Source organism: Odocoileus virginianus, chromosome X, assembly GCF_023699985.2.
Source record: "Odocoileus virginianus isolate 20LAN1187 ecotype Illinois chromosome X, Ovbor_1.2, whole genome shotgun sequence".
Classification (NCBI taxonomy): Eukaryota; Metazoa; Chordata; class Mammalia; order Artiodactyla; family Cervidae; genus Odocoileus; species Odocoileus virginianus.
This window is the reverse complement of record NC_069708.1, coordinates 32634662-32650935: the sequence shown is the minus strand read 5'-3', so window position 1 is coordinate 32650935 and position 16274 is coordinate 32634662. Positions and strand designations below refer to the sequence as shown.

The 16274-nt window shown below is 37.1% G+C and overlaps 1 pseudogene; it reads right to left on the bottom strand.

The window, feature by feature from the left end:
* Nucleotides 1–2394: 2394 nt before the first annotated feature.
* Nucleotides 2395–3359, bottom strand: LOC110148009 (putative P2Y purinoceptor 10; annotated as a pseudogene).
* Between the last annotated feature and the right edge of the window lie 12915 nt (nt 3360–16274).

The window sequence follows — 16274 nt, the reverse complement described above, 5'->3', positions numbered from 1 at the left end:
TCTGGATGATCTGTCCATTGGTGGAGGTGGGATGTTAAAATTTCCTGTGTTCATCATGTTATTGTCAATTTCTTATTTTATGTCTGCTAATATTTGCTTTAGGCATTTATGTACTTATGCTGGGCATATATGTATTTACAAGTGTTATATGTTCTTATTGTATATATCCCTTTATCATTATGTAATTTCCTTCTTTGTCTTATTATATTGTTTGTTTTAAGGTCTGTTTTGTTTGATAGAAATATTGCTGCATCTGTTTTCTTTCCATTTCCATTTTCATGTCATATGGTTTTTCATTTTCTCATTTTTCAGTTCATGTGTGTCTTGAAAACCTAGGTGAATCTCTTATAAGTAGCATATATTGAGTTGGCCAAAAAGTTTTTTTGAGGCTCTAAGGGAACTCTTTGTTTAGCCCAATATATGCACTTTATTTTTAAATCCATTCAGCCATTCCTCTCTTTTAATTGGAGAGTAAAGTCCATTTATATTTAAAGTAATTCCTGATAGGCATATTCCTTTGTGTTCCTTTATTTCACTTTTGCTGTCTGCCCTTTTGATTTGGTAACTATCTTCAGTGTTATGTTTGGATTCTTTTCAGTTTTTTGGTGTTCTGCATCTATTATAGATTTTCAGTTGTGCTTATCATGAGTAGTATAAATTTATATATATATTTAATATTTTATATATATATTTATATAACCATACCTCAACCCTATGCCATCTCAGAGATCCTTTAAATTATTCCCATATTTTTATTATTTTCTTTTTTCTGTTTGGCTAAAATAATTTCCTCTACTACGTCTTCCAGTTTGCTGATCTATCCCTAAGTATAATATTATCTAATCTACTATTGATTCATCTAAGTGTGTTGTATAATTGTTACTGCATTATTTATCTCTGTTCAGCTCCTCTTTGTATTGTCTTACTCTTTTTTACTGTTCTGCGTTCAACTGTTTTTTTGTCCTGAGTTCTTTGAGCATCTTTAAAATTATTGCTAGGAATGCTTTATTGGGTAGATTGCTTATCTCCAATTCAATTAATTCTTCTTCTGGGATTTTTTTTTCCCTTGTTCCTTCATTTGGAACATATTCTTATGTCACTTTATTTTGTCTAATTTGTTTTCATTTCTATGTATTTGGTAAGCTGTTTATATTTCCCTATCTTAGAGAAATGGCTTTATGTAGGAGACATGCTATAGGGCTTAGCAGCATACTTCCTTCTTGTTACCAGAGCTATATGCTTTTGGAGTGGCCCCTTTGTGGGTTATGTGGGTCTTTCTGCTATGATAAGCTGACAACTGTAGAAACTTGTAAGCATGGCTGTCTCCTAGTCTAGTTGGCTTCCAGGCCCTGCCTTGTGTGGAGATTGCCGACTTCCAGTATGTGGGGCAGTGTCCTTCTATGGCTAGCTGCATGACCAGGGGAGTCCCAAAACTGGTGCTAATTCACTGGTATATGGGGTCGTGTCATAAGTTAGTTGACCGCAGAGTTGGGATCCCAGATCTAGTATCCACCTACTGTTGGGCTGGGCCATGGCCAAAGGCAGGTGGTTGAGATGCTGAAGCTGTCCTGGGGCTGGTGTCAACCTCCTCGTGGGTGGATCTGGTGCTCTGAGTATCCTAATGTTGGTGCCTTCCCACTGTTGGGTAAGTTTTGATCCCCAGAAATACTACCAGCACATTATGTGCAGAGCTAAGACCTGGGGTCTCTGGCTGTGGGATGGAGTCCTAGAGTTGGTATTCACCCAATAGTAAATAGAGCTAGGAACAAAAGAGTTCTGGGGCTAGTTCTGGCCCACCAGGTCCTGGGGTCTCTGGGTGCAGTGTGCAAGGGTCCCAGAATTGATGTCCACCCACAAGTGAGAAGGGCTAGGGCCCAATCATCCTAGGCCTAATTCCCACTGCTGAGGAGTAAGGCTGTACCCCAGGGCTAGTTCTGGCCCACTGGTAGGTCGAGCTTGATACTGAGTACTCTAGCTCTGAGGTCTTGACTTCACTGACCTGTTGTCCTGTTGGGGGTGAGGCTGGGTTTTGGGTGTTGTGGTGAGTAGGGCAAGTTTCAAGGGAGCTAAGGGGGGAGTCCTACATCGATCAGCCTGATACAGAAAGGATCTCAAAATGGTGTTTTCAACATTGCTGATGTGGGTCCTACATCAGGACACCCCTGAGATCCCTTGGAAGCAGCCCTGTTCACCACAACACACAAAACCTAGCCTCACCCACAACAGGACAACAGGTCCAAAAATGTCTGTCGCCACTGTTTATGGCCCTAGAGTGAGTCCCAATTGCCTCCTCTGGGAGACTTTCCAAGATCAGCAAGTGAAATAACTTGGGTTACCAAGTTCCTTTCAAATTGTTACTTCTTTCCTATGCTGAATTTCCAAAGCACCATCCTTTCATTTCACACATGACTGAAGAACCAAACTACCACTTTCTGAAAACCCATCAGAAAATTCTGAGATCTTAAAATAATATACAACTGGGTCAAAACAGCAATTTAGATTTGCAAGAGACGGGGAAGTGATATGGAAACATAGAGTGCTCTTAATAAAGGAGAAGTTTTTTAAAAGACTTTATTGCTTCACTACCATAAAGAATGGGAAGTTGAAGTAGTAAGGTGTGAAACACACAATGAATACTACCACACACATCAGGACCATCCACAAAGCCTTTTTTTCTCTTTGGCATTTTGAGGGGGAACTTGGAATTCTTGTAAAAGTTTTCCTGTTCTCCCTGTACAATAAGTAATGATTACAACAGAGAACACAAACTCTCCAAGTTCAACTACATTTATCATGCCAATAGTAGATGCTATGTTAATGTACTGAAGCCCTAAATCAGCAAGTCAGGGATCAAAGGGTTCAGTGTTGTTGTCTAATCCAACATTTCTCAGAATTGGAAATAGCAAACAGGCAGTCCCCACCATCACTCAGATGGCAGCACTGATGCCCAGATCATAGCTATTCCAACCTCTGGTCCTGAAGGGCTTGAGGAGAAAGAAGTATCTCTGAAGGCTGTTATATGTCAAGAAACAAATGCTGGCATAGATATTGAGATGCTTCAGGTAAAAGTACATAAAGCAAAGGGTCCTCTGGAAAGGCCAATGGTGGCTGATTTAATAGTAAATCCAAAGGGATAAGGACAGCTCGTGAGCACAATTAGCCACAGAGAAGTTGATCATGAAAATAATGGCTTTATTATTCTTGCTGATGAAGTGACACAGAACCCACAAGGCTATACCATTGGCCCATAGACTAGGGATAAATCTTAGGATGTAAGTAGCTGCAAAAAGGGAGTACTGAAATGACAGTTGAAGATCAGTGCACTTTGCTCTTGTACTGTTTGTGCTGTTGCTTCCCATCTTGAGAATTTGTGTTCCTTCCTTAGGGAAAGCATCAGAATGAGTATTTCTGCAGAAAATAGTCTATAAATGTAGTCAAGGGCATATCAGTCCATGTTTGGGTATACAAATAAACTTGTCCTGCAAAGAGGTATCCAAGTGTGAACGTCCATAAATTCAAAAGATCTTTTCTATGTAAACTGAAAATAGCTTGCCTATCTACAACTGGATAACAGTACTGTCAAAGATATTTTGGGGAATCAAAGAAATCACTATATTGGCAATAGCCTCAGTCAGGTTTTTTCCTTAGTAGTCAAAAGAAGAAGTAATCAAGCTTGCAGAGATAACCAACAAGCAAGTCTTCACTGACAAATAGTCCCTAAACATATATTTTAAGATTCTTGTTTTACATTCGGTTTTACAATTCTACCTGTATTGTCAAAATTTGAGATCTAGCTTTTCCTATCATCAATCTATTTTGAATGGCAACCTTACCAGGGATTAGAGGACTGCTAAAATGAGTCTATGAACATTTAGGAATGAAACATGGGATAAAGGCCTGGTAAAGAGCTGGCTGGTCACTAGGCCTTGGAAAGATAAGGGTTTGGAAAAAATAGTGCAACTCAGATAGCCATTGTCTCCTTCAGAATTTGGCTAAGAGCACAATTAGCTCTGTTTATATCACTTTGCACTTTCTTGAAGCTTCAGTAACTTTAGAGATCTGTGTTTATTAATAAAATTACAGTAGCTTCAGACATTCATGTTTATTGAGACTACCCTTGCAACCATTGCAAGAAACTACCAGAGTGTGTGAAGGACTAAAGGATATCTGGTGGTAGATGTAGCAAAAGGGATTGCCTCTACCTCGGCCCTTAGGGCAAGTTCAGTAAAAAAGTTATTAATGTGGACAGTTACATTTTTAGCAATCATAATTGTTAGAAATCTTTCCCTCTAGTAAGCCAAAAATCCACATCCCTGGCATTTCAACCAGTTTTGCCTACCAAAACTAAATAAATTCTATTTCCTGTTATGCATGAAACTCTATCTAAAGATAACAATTCTGTCATTTCTCAAATCTTCCCTTATCCAAGTTAAATATCCATCTCAAATATGGAATAGTTATTGTACTTGGCTTTGGATCAGAACATTTTGCTTTTAGTCAAAAGTGACTACAATACAGCTTATTTAACCTACGAAAACTACAGTTTAAGAACCCAAATGTTTGATTTTTTAAGGAAATATAACATGCATTTGATTTCAGAGCAAAAGGATAGATGGGTTCTTAATACTCTCTTGTGACTTTCATCACTTGCAAAAGCAGTTAGTTTGCTTCTCATTTATAAAATTAAAATGAAAGTAAGACAGACTTAACATTAGCTATTGAAAGCAATATAGGGTCAAGGACAGTGCCTAAACACAACCAGTTAAAAAAATGTAAAAATCAGTCCACCCATGTACGGTTCATACAGTGCCAAACAACCTATTTGGTTCATTTGTGTTGACTATATGGGGCTCTCTGATAAATTGTGTTTACTAACAGACTGTTGATTGTGATCAAACAATCAGTTCATTCCAGTAAACAGCTACTTTAAATGTGCTGTTGTTCCCCGCTTCCCACCACTGAGTTGACTGTTTTGCTTAATCGACCAGTTACTTTAACAAACTGTAGCTAGGGCCAATACTATCTTTTTTACTGTTTGTTTATTCACTGAACTAACTAAAATAATTGATCTTATGTTCTCTATGTGTGGTGTGGTGTGTGTGTGTGTGTGTGTGTGTGTGTGCGTGTGCGCACGCATGCATACACACATACGCACCCTCAGTTGTGTTCAACTAATAAAAAACCATATGAAGTAGAACAAAATTATTCTTGAAATAAAACTTAAGGAACAGTTAATATACATGAACTCTTCCCTGATCAACTTTGATTTTGTTATAATAATTGTTAACAATCGCTGAATGCCTACTTTGGACAAGGTGCTATACTTTATATACACTCTCAATAGATCTTTCACAGCAATCCTGTGCAACAATAAAATATTACCAGTATTTCACAAAAAGGAAAACTGAGGCCCCAAGAAAGGCAAGGCTCACTTCCTCCAAGAAAGCTTTTCCTGACCTCTCCAAACCACAGATCACTACAACCTCAGAGTATCACGAGTTTTGATAATTTTTTAGTGCACTTAACACACTAGCATGATGCGATTATTTGCCTTTCCATGCAGTTAATTCTGTTCCTTTGAATAGCCTGCAATCTACCACAGACATATCAAAAATGCATCCTCTTGTTTCTTCCTTTCTTCCATAATAAAGTGTCTAGTAATTGTCTTGTACCTATTAGAGATCCACTAAGTGTTTATTGAGTGAATGACTGAATAGTACAGGATGAATGGATGAATCAGGGGCAAAATGTCTTACCCAGAGGATAGAAATGAGTATCTGGAGAATTTGAATTTAGCTGTGATGTTTGACTTGACCACCAGGTGTCATAAGTATGCCAACATTCAAATATCTTTTGCTATTTTAACACATAATTTATTTTAAAATTTCTTTAATTGAGAAACCATAAATATAAAGAATAAAAGTATCAATAACATCCTGGTAACATCAGAAGCACCTTTTAAATGACATTTTAGAGAGTTTGACTTTATTTTATTTTTTTAGACATCATACTTCTCAAATAATTCTCTGAAAATAGTTTGGTTTCTAAGTTAATTGCAGTTCCTAGAGTATTAGAACTATTAAAAGCCATTGAGATCTTCTGATCTCAGCACTTCTTATATATGAGAAAACGAAGACCAAAAACAAGGAGATTAAAATTTTCAAATTTGAAAAGAAAATTAGCAGCAAGTGCTAGACCAAGGTCTCTTGTCTCCAACTACAGAACAATTTTTAATTTTCCAGGAACTTCTAAGAAGAAAATCACACTTTTCTGAAATTCTATACTACTTCAAACTTTCAGAAACAAACGAATGCCAGAGTTTAGAACACTAAACTTGACAATAAACTGTTACAGCAAAAGGGATATTCCAGGACAAATGTAGTTGTTGTCGTTGTTGTTGTTTTAACAGAATGAATATTTCCAAGTCTCAAATAATAAGTGTGTATAAAGTCTGCTTAAAATTCCTTGTTTTGAAATGTGTGTTATTTCTTTACACAAGGAATGTAAAGTGGGTGAAAGTCACTCAGTCATGATCGAATCTTTGCGACCCAATGGACTATACAGTTCATGGAATTCTCCAAGCCACAATACTGGAGTGGGTAACCTTTCTCTTCTCCAGGGGATCTTCCCAACCCAGGGGTCAAACCCAGGTCTCCTGCACTGCAGGCAGATTCTTTACCAGCTGAGCCACAAGGGAAACCCAAGAATACTGGAGTGGGTAGCCTATCCCTTCTCCAGAGGATCTTGCGAACCCAGAAATTGAACTGGGGTCTCCAGCACTGCAGGCTGATTCTTTACCAACTGAGCTATTAGGGAAGCCCACACAAAGAATAGAGTTTTACATTAGAAAATGTGTGTTTGTGTGTGCATGCACATGCTCAGTCACGTCCGACTCTTTGCAAACCCACCACAGGCTCTTCTGTCCATGGGATTTTCCAGGCAAGAATACTCAAGTGGGTTGCCATTTCTTCCTCCAACAGTCTTCCTGACTCGGGGTTGAACCCACATCTCCTGTAGCTCCTGCATTGGCAGCCAGATTCTTTATCACTGAACCACCAGAGAACCCCTTACTTTAGAAAATAGATGTAAGCAAAAACAAATCTAAATAAATACATGTCCATCACAAATAATTTCAGTGCAAACATTTTAGTGTATAACCATTTACATTTTTCCCCCTGTGGCTGTAAATCTGTAAGTTGATGCATATAAAGATATTTTTACCACTTTAATGCATATACATATACTGTTTTATAATCATAGTTTGTATTCAATCATAATTGCTATGATTGTAGTATCCTGTCATAAAGATGGCAAAAATAGCACATGAAAAGATTCCAAACATCACTAATTATTAAAGAAATGCCGATCAAAACTACAATGAGATATCATCTCACATTAGTCACAATGGTCATCATCAAAAAAATTGACAAACAATAAATGCTGGAGGGGGTGTGGATAAAAGGAAGCCTCTTACACTGTTGGTGGGAATGTAAATTGGTATAGCCACTAATGGAGAACAGTATGGAGGTTCCTCAAAGAAACTAAAAACAGAATTACCATGTGGCCCAGCAATCTAACTCCTGAGCATGTACTTGAAGAAAACCATAATTCAAAAAGACATATATACCCCAATGTTCATTGCAACAATATTTACAATAGCTAGGACATGGAAGCAACCTAAATGTCCATTGACAGAGGATTGAATAAACAAGATGTGGTATCTATATACAATGCAATATTCAGGTACTAAAAAGAATGAAGTATCTATTTGCAGAGCCATAAATAGAGCTAGAGACTGCCATAGAGAGTGAAGTAAGAGAAAAACAGAAAAGAGAAAAATATTTTATATGGACACATATGTGGAATCTAGAAAAAATGGCATAGATGAACTTATTTGCAAAGCAGAAATAGAATCACAGATGTAGAGAACAAACTTATGGATACCAAGGGGGAGTGTTAAGCAGGAGTGGGATTAATTGGGAGATTGTGATTGACATATATACACTACTATGTATAAAATAGATAACTAATGAGAACCTACTGTATAGCACAGGGAACTACTCAATGCTCTGTGGTGACCTAAATGGGAAGGAAATCTAAAACAGAAGGGATATATGTATACATACAACTGACTCACTTTGCTGTGCAGCAGAAACTAATGCAACATTGTGAAGCAACTATACTCCAATAAAAAAATTTTAAATGCAGTGTCAATAAATAGACATCTAAATGGCCATTTAATGGTATATTGCTCTTCATTACACTGACTTCACCAATTTTATAGCTGATCCTGTTCCTGATGCCAATTGTCTCACTGTTCACACTGTGCATACATACTCTTCGTTGAACCCAGGGTAGGTAAGGTGCAAGATAAGAGGCTGGAAGGAGACATGAGGAGACAGAGGAACTACAGGTATGTTTGTTTTCTCCTGACTGAGGCAGCAGCCATAGCCGCAGCTATAGCATAACCTAACACAACATAACCTCTCTCCTGGCTGCTCGGTGGCCATAATATCATTCTCTCCTGGCTGATGCAGAAGCTGTAGCAATAGACATGCTATATTCTCTCCTGCTGTGGGTGACCCAACAGACACAGCCATGATGCAGCAATAATGCCACTGCTTTCTAGGTGGAGTTCATCTATACCTACTGCACAAAATAGCCTGTGACCAAAGGAGTACCTAGTGATATGCATACACAGTGGTATAAGTGATCTCAGCTGGTACATAATCATTATTTGCAAAACATAGGGGAAGAGAGCTTGAACACATCATCTTGACTAATTTGCTCTCTCTGCACAAATGGTTACTTAGAATCGCATCAGATATATGTGTTATAATTTATTTAGTAGCATTGAGGCAGATTACCATTTTTCCACTATTAGAAACAACACCTGGCAAACATTCCTGTATCCTCACCTTTGTACATTTGAGTAACTATTTCCTTTGAATAAAGTCTTGAAAGTGGAATTTCTAGGTTTTTAATATGTAATGCCAAATCATTCTTCACAAAGGTAAACTACATGAAACTACAAAGCTAATGTTATTTCCTATATCACAATAACAAATTTGTTAGCTTTAAAAATGTATCAAATTATTTTTAGCTAGAGGAAGAAATATGGTATACAGAATTCTGACTCATTCTTTAAGGCCTAACTCAAAGTAACTACCTCTACCTAAGCACAAATCAACCAGACAGAATTTGTGATTCCTACCTTGACACAGCTGTTTGCAAACTTGGCCATGCCTCAGAATCATCTGAAAAGCTGTACCACCCACAAAGTTTCTGTTTTAGTAGATCTGATGTAGGGCCCCAAAATATATATCTCTAATAAGTTCCCATGTGATCCATGGACCACACACTAAAAACCACTGCCCTAAAACACTGTGTGTTAACCAAAAAAAAAAAAATAATATATGGTATCCTCACCAATATTGTGAATCATCTAGTTAATGCTATAGACTGAATGTTTAAGTGTTTATGTAACTTCCAAATTTATCTGTTGAAACCTAATCCACAACGAGATGGTATTTGAAGATGGGGCCTTTGGGAGGTGATTAAGTCATTAGAGGATTAATGCCCTTGTAAAAGAGACCCAAAGAATTCCCTGGCCCCTTCTATAAGTGATAAGATAGCCATCTATGAGCCAGGAAGTAGGCTCTCACCAGACACCAAAACTGATGGCATCTTGATCTTAGAAGTCTTGGCCTCCAGAACTCTGAGAAATAAATGCATAAGCCACCCAATCTATGGAATTCTGTTTTAGCAGCCCAAACAGAGTAAGTCAATTAGTCATATAGTTTTTTCATCCTAGATGAGGAAACTCACAGACAAGTTTGTGACCTAGCTTTCATAACTGTGCAATGTAATCTGTTCTATTTATCTACCTTCTATTATTTCTCCTATCTTGACCACATAGAAGAAAATGATAGTAAAATAAAACAAAAAAGAATGAGAAAAATATTGCATTAGGTTTATTTTTTAGAAAACAATCAGGATTCCTATGTATACAAGTCTGCATTTCTCTTAATACTATAACAAAAAAGTTAAGTTTAAAAAAGCTTTTTATCCACCACAATGGATTTTTGAGAAAAATCTAACAAATTTGGGGCTTTTCAGGTGGCACTAATAGTAAAGATATTGCCTGTCAATGCAGGAGACATAAAAGACATGGGTTCAATCCATGAGTATGGATCCCTTCACAAACATCTTCTTTAAACTTCACTGAAAAAGAGATGACACCAGTAGTGGGCAGAGAGTCTTACTCTTGAAATCCCACTGCAAGCACCCATGGCTTGTTCACTGGCCTCTTGAGAATTTCCCCAGTTTCCCTTCATAGGCCTATAGTTAGACTATATTGTCTAGGGATTATGACTCTTAAAATTGCTTTATGAGTATCAAGCACCATTTATTTCATTTAAACTTTTTAGCCCTTCTTGAAATACTAGCTCTGCAAATAGCTTTTAGGTAAATGGTAGTCCTTCTAGACTGAAGACCACATCCTCTTTTTTCCAACTACAGGACCATGAATGCTTTCCACCTCTGTTTGTCTGTGCTTGCTAGACACAGCTTCTGGCTTTAGATAACAAAGGCTTGGATAGAGAATAATCTCAACACTATTTTGTTCCATTGATTTTGCCTGAATTTCATGTTTCTTTTTAGAAACTGAGCCAGCAGAGATGGTTGCAAAGCATTACCTTTCCAGAAAGATTAGCAATAAGAAATTACCTGCTTCTTCATGGCCCAACACATTTGCCAGTGATGGAGGATTTTACTCATAGAAAACTTTTAAAATAATTTGAATTTTCATATTCATAATTTCATTTAGTAAGGCACAGGCACAAAGTGGTAAAGTTACTTGCCTGAGGACAAAGAACACCATAGTTGACTTCGAAATGTAGCTAGAAATCACCTTCTCAATCTAATAATCTTTCTACTTGACCTGGCTGCCTCCATGATGAGAAAAGAAAGTTCTATGTGGACCTACCCAAAGACATATACACTTAATGGTAGGAAAAAGCACAGGACAGTTGAGTCATGGGTTCAGGGGAAAGACAGATGGGCATCCATAAGAAATTTTTTTGTCTTACTTCAATTATTTTATTTTATTTTTTTAATTTTTTTACATTTATTTTTATTAGTTGGAGGCTAATTACTTTACATCACTGCAGTGGTTTTGTCATACATTTATTTTTTAATTGAAGGATAACTACATAACAATATTGTGTTAGTTTCTGCCATACATCAGCATGAATTAGCCAAAAGTATACATGTGTCCCCTCCCTCTTGAACCTCTTTCCCAACTCCCACCCCATCCCTTCCCTGTAGATTGTCACAGAGGAAATGTTTTATTACACTAATTTAGCCTTTCCTATTCTCCTCCACCCATAACAGTCATTCTTTGAAGTATGCACAGGACTTGGGGCCTTTATCTTGGTTAGCTTACTTTGTATAATTCAAGTGCAAAATGTCTGGGCCTTAGAATGCAACTTTCTATCTAAATATAATAAATACTATTTAATTAATGTAACATTTTAACATGGTTTTAATATGTTAGACATTGTTTTAGGTAATGATGATAAAGTGATATAGAGACAGGCATAGTTTCTGCCCTCATGAATCTTTTAATCTCTCTGTACTATATCTACCCCATTCTCTCTGCCCCCCAAAATAATACTCACCAAGAAAAGTTATATTTAAGTTGTATATTCTTTTTTTCATTTATTTTTATAAGTTAGAGGCTAATTAGTTTACAATATTGTAGTGGTTTTTGCCATATATTGACATGAATCAGCCATGGATTTACATGTGTTCCCCAACCCGATCCTCCCTCCTGCCTCCCTCCCCATCCTATCCCTCTGGGTTTTCCCAGGGCACCAGCCCTGAGAACTTGTCTCATGCATCAACCTGGGCTGATGGTCTGTTTCACCCTTGATAGTATACTTGTTTCAATGCTATTCTCTCAGAACATCCCACCCGTGTCTTCTCCCACAGAGTCCCAAAGTCTGTTCTGAACATCTGTGTCTCTTTTTCTGTTTTCCCTATTGGGTTATCATTAATATCATTTTAAATTCCATATATATGAGTTAGTATAATGTATTGGTCTTTATCTTTCTGGCTTACTTCACTCTGTATAATGGGCTCCAGTTTCATCCATCTCATTAGAACTGATTCAAATGAATTCTTTTTAATGGCTGAGTAATATTCCATTGTGTATATGTACCATGGCTTCCTTATCCATTCGTCTGCTGATGGGCATCTAGGTTGCTTCCATGTCGTGGCAATTATAAAGAGTGCTGCAATGAATATTGGGGTGCACATGTCTCTTTCAGATCTGGTTTCCTCGGTGTGTGTGCCCAGGAGTGGGATTGCTGGGTCATATGGCAGTTCTATTTCCAGTTTTTTAAGGAATCTCCACACTGTTCTCCATAATGGCTCTACTAGTTTGCATTCACACCAAAAGTGTAAGAGAGTTCCCTTTTCTCCACACCCTCTCCAGCATTTCTTACTTGTAGACTTTTTAATAGCAGCCATCTTGACTGGCATGTAACGGTACCTCATTGTGGTTTGATTTGCATTTCTCTGGTAATGTTTGATGTTGAGCACCTTTTCATGTGTTTGTTAGCCATCTGTATGTCTTCCTTGGAGAAATGTCTGTTTAGTTCTTTGGCCCATTTTTTGATTGGGTCATTTATTTTTCTGGAATTGAGCTGCAGGAGTTGCTTGTATATTTTTGAGATTAATTCTTTGTCAGTTCCTTCATTTGCTACTATTTCTCTCATTCTTAAGGCTGTCATTTCACCTTGCTTATAGTTTCCTTTGTTGTGCAAAAGCTTTTAAGTTTAATTAAGTCCCATATGTTTATTTTTGCGTTTATCTCCAATACTCTGGGAGATGTGTCATAGAGGATCCTGCTGTGATTTATGTCGGAGAGTGTTTAGCCTATGTTTTCCTCTAGGAGTTTTATAGTTTCTGGTCTTACATTTAGATCTTTAATCCATTTTGACTTTATTTTTGTGTATCGTGTTAGAAAGTGTTCTAGTTTCATTCTTTTACAAGTGGTTGACCAGTTTTCCCAGCACCTCTTGTTAAAGAGATCATCTTTTCTCCATTGTATATTCTTGTTTCCTTTGTTGAAGATAAGGTGTCCATAGGTGCATGGATTTATCTCTGGGCTTTCTATTTTGTTCCATCAACCTATATTTTTGTCTTTGTTCAAATACCATACTGTCTTGATGACTGTGGCTTTGTAGTAGAGCCTGAAGTCAGACAGGTCGATTCCTCCACTTCCATTCTTCTTTCTCAAGGTTGCTTTGACTATTCGAGGTTTTGTTTATTTCCATACAAATTGTAAAATTATTTGTTCTAGTTCTGTGAAAAATACTGTTGGTAGCTCAATAGGGATTGCATTGAATCTATAGATTGCTTTGGGTAGTATTTTCACTCATTTTCACTATATTGATTCTTCCAATCCTTGAGCATGGTATACTTCTCCATCTATTTGTGTCCTCTTTGATTTCTTTCATCAATGTTTTATGGTTTTCTATATATAGGTCTTTTGTTTCTTTAGGTAGATATATTCCTAAGTATTTTATTCTTTTCATTTCAATGGTGAGTGGGATTGTTTCCTTAATTTCTCTTTTTGTTTTGTCATTGTTAGTGTATAGGAATGCAAGGGATTGTGTGTTAATTCTATATCCTGCAACTTTACTATATTCACTGATTAGTAATTTTTTGGTGGAGTTTTTAGGGTTTTCTATGTAGGGGATCATGTCATCTGCAAACAGTGAGAGTTTTATTTCTTTTCCAATCTGGATTCCTTTTATTTCTTTTTCTGCTCTGATTGCTGTAGCCAAAACTTCCAAAACTATGTTGAATAGTAGTGATGAGATTATTTTATTTTAAAAGAAGAATTGATACCAATTGTACACAAACTCTTCTGAAATTAGAAAACACTCCCCACTTCATTTGACATGCAGGCAAGTATCACAGTGACACTAAACCCCATTAAAGGTATCAAAAGAAAAATAAAAAGAAGACAAACCAATAATTCTATGAATACACATGCCAAAATCCTCATTGAAATACTAGCTAACTGAATTCAGCAATATATAAAAGGAACTATACACCATGACCAAGGTTCATTTAACATCTGAAAATCAATCAGTATAGCACATTATCAGAAGAAAAAGTAAAAGTCACATGAGCATCTCAATAGGGGCGAAAAAAATCTTTTGATAAAATCTAATGCTTATTCATGATGAAAAGTATTCAAAAACCTGCAATTAAAATTGGACTTCCTCAATCCTGGGTAGCTCAAATGGTGAAGAATCTGCCTGCATTGTAGGAGACTTGGGTTCGAATCCTGGTTTGGGAATATCCCCTGGAGAAGGGCATGGCTACCCAATCCCATATTCTCACATGGAGAATTCCATGGACAGAGGAGCCTGGCGGGCTACAGTCCATGGGGTCGCAAAGAGTCAGTCACAAGTGAGTGACTAACACTTTCACTTTCACCCAGAAAAAGTACATCTCTGAGAAATTCACAGCTGGTACTATATTTAATGATTAAAGACATGTTTTCCTACTAAGATTAGGAAGAAGAAAATATCCACTCTCACCACTTTTTAAAAATATACTACTGCAAACTATAGACAGTGAAATTAAGTAAATAAAGAAAGGAAGAAGTACAGCCATGTTTATTTGTAAATACTATAATCTTGGATATATAAAATCCTAAGTAATCCACTAAAAATATTTTTGAAGTAATGAAAAATTTTAGCAAGATTGCAGTTTATGGTTGAACATTTTAAAATCTATCATATTTCTATACACTAACAATAGTTGAAGAATTAAGTTTAAAAAATAAATACCATTTACAACAGTTCCAGAAAGAATAAAATACTTTGAATGAACTTAATAAAAGATTTGCAAAACCTGTACAAGGGAAAGACTAAACGTTGTTGAAAGAAATTAAAGAAAATGAAAATACCTGAAATATACACCATGACTGTAAATTGGAACACTTAATTGTTGCTAAAATGGTAGTTTTATCCATCTGTAGATTAAATACATTGTCTAGACAAATATCAACTGTCTTACTCGTAGAACTTGAACCAGAGATCAAATTGCCAACATCCACTGGGTCAACGAAAAAGCAAGAGATTTCCAGAAAAACATCTACTTCTGCTTTATTGACTATGCCAAAGCTTTTGACTGTGTGAATCACAAGAAACTGTGGAAAATTCTTAAAGAGATGGGAATACCAGACCACCTGAACAGCCTCTTGAGAAATCTGTATGCAGGTCAGGAAGCAACAGTTAGAACTGGACATGGAACAACAGACTGGTTCCAAATCGGGAAAGGAGTGCATCAAGGCTTATATTGTTACCCTGCTTATTTAACTTATATGCAGAATACATCATGAGACACATTGGGCTGGATGAAGCACAAGCTGGAATCAAGATTGCTGGGAGAAATATCAATAACCTCAGATATGCAGATGACACTACCCTTATGGCAGAAAGCAAAGAAATAAAGAGCTGCTTGATGAAAGTGAAAGAGGAGAGTGGAAAAGTTGGCTTAAAACTCAACATTCAGAAAACTAAGATCATGGCATCTGGTCCCATCACTTCATGGCAAATAGTTGGGGAAACAGGGGAAAGTGACAGACTTTATTTTTCTGGGCTCCAAAATCACTGCAGATGGTGACTGAAGCCATGAAATTAAGACACTTACTCTTTAGAAGAAAAGTTATGACCAACCTAGATAGCATATTAAAAAGCAGAGACATTACTTTGCCATCAAAGGTCCATCTAGTCAAAGCTATGATATTTCCAGGAGTCATGTATGGATGTGAGAGTTGGACCATAAAGAAAGCCGAGCACCAAAGAACTGATGCCTTTGAACTGTGATGTTAGAGAAGACTCCTGAGAGTCCCTTGGACTGCAGGGAGATCCAACCAGCCAATCTCAAGGGAAATCAGTCCTGAATATTCAGTAGGACTGATGCTAAAACTGAAACTCCAGTACTTTGGCCACTTGATGTGAAGAATTGACTCATTTGAAAAGACCCTGATGCTGGGAAAGGTTGAAGGCGGGAGAAGGGGACTACAGAGGATGAGATGGTTGGATGGCATCACCTACTCAGTGGACATGAGTCTGTGTAAACTCTGGGAGTTGGTGATGAACAGGGATGCCTGGTGTGCTGCAGTCCATGGGGTCTGAAAAAGTCAGACACGACTGAGTGACTGAAATGAACTGAACCGAACCGAC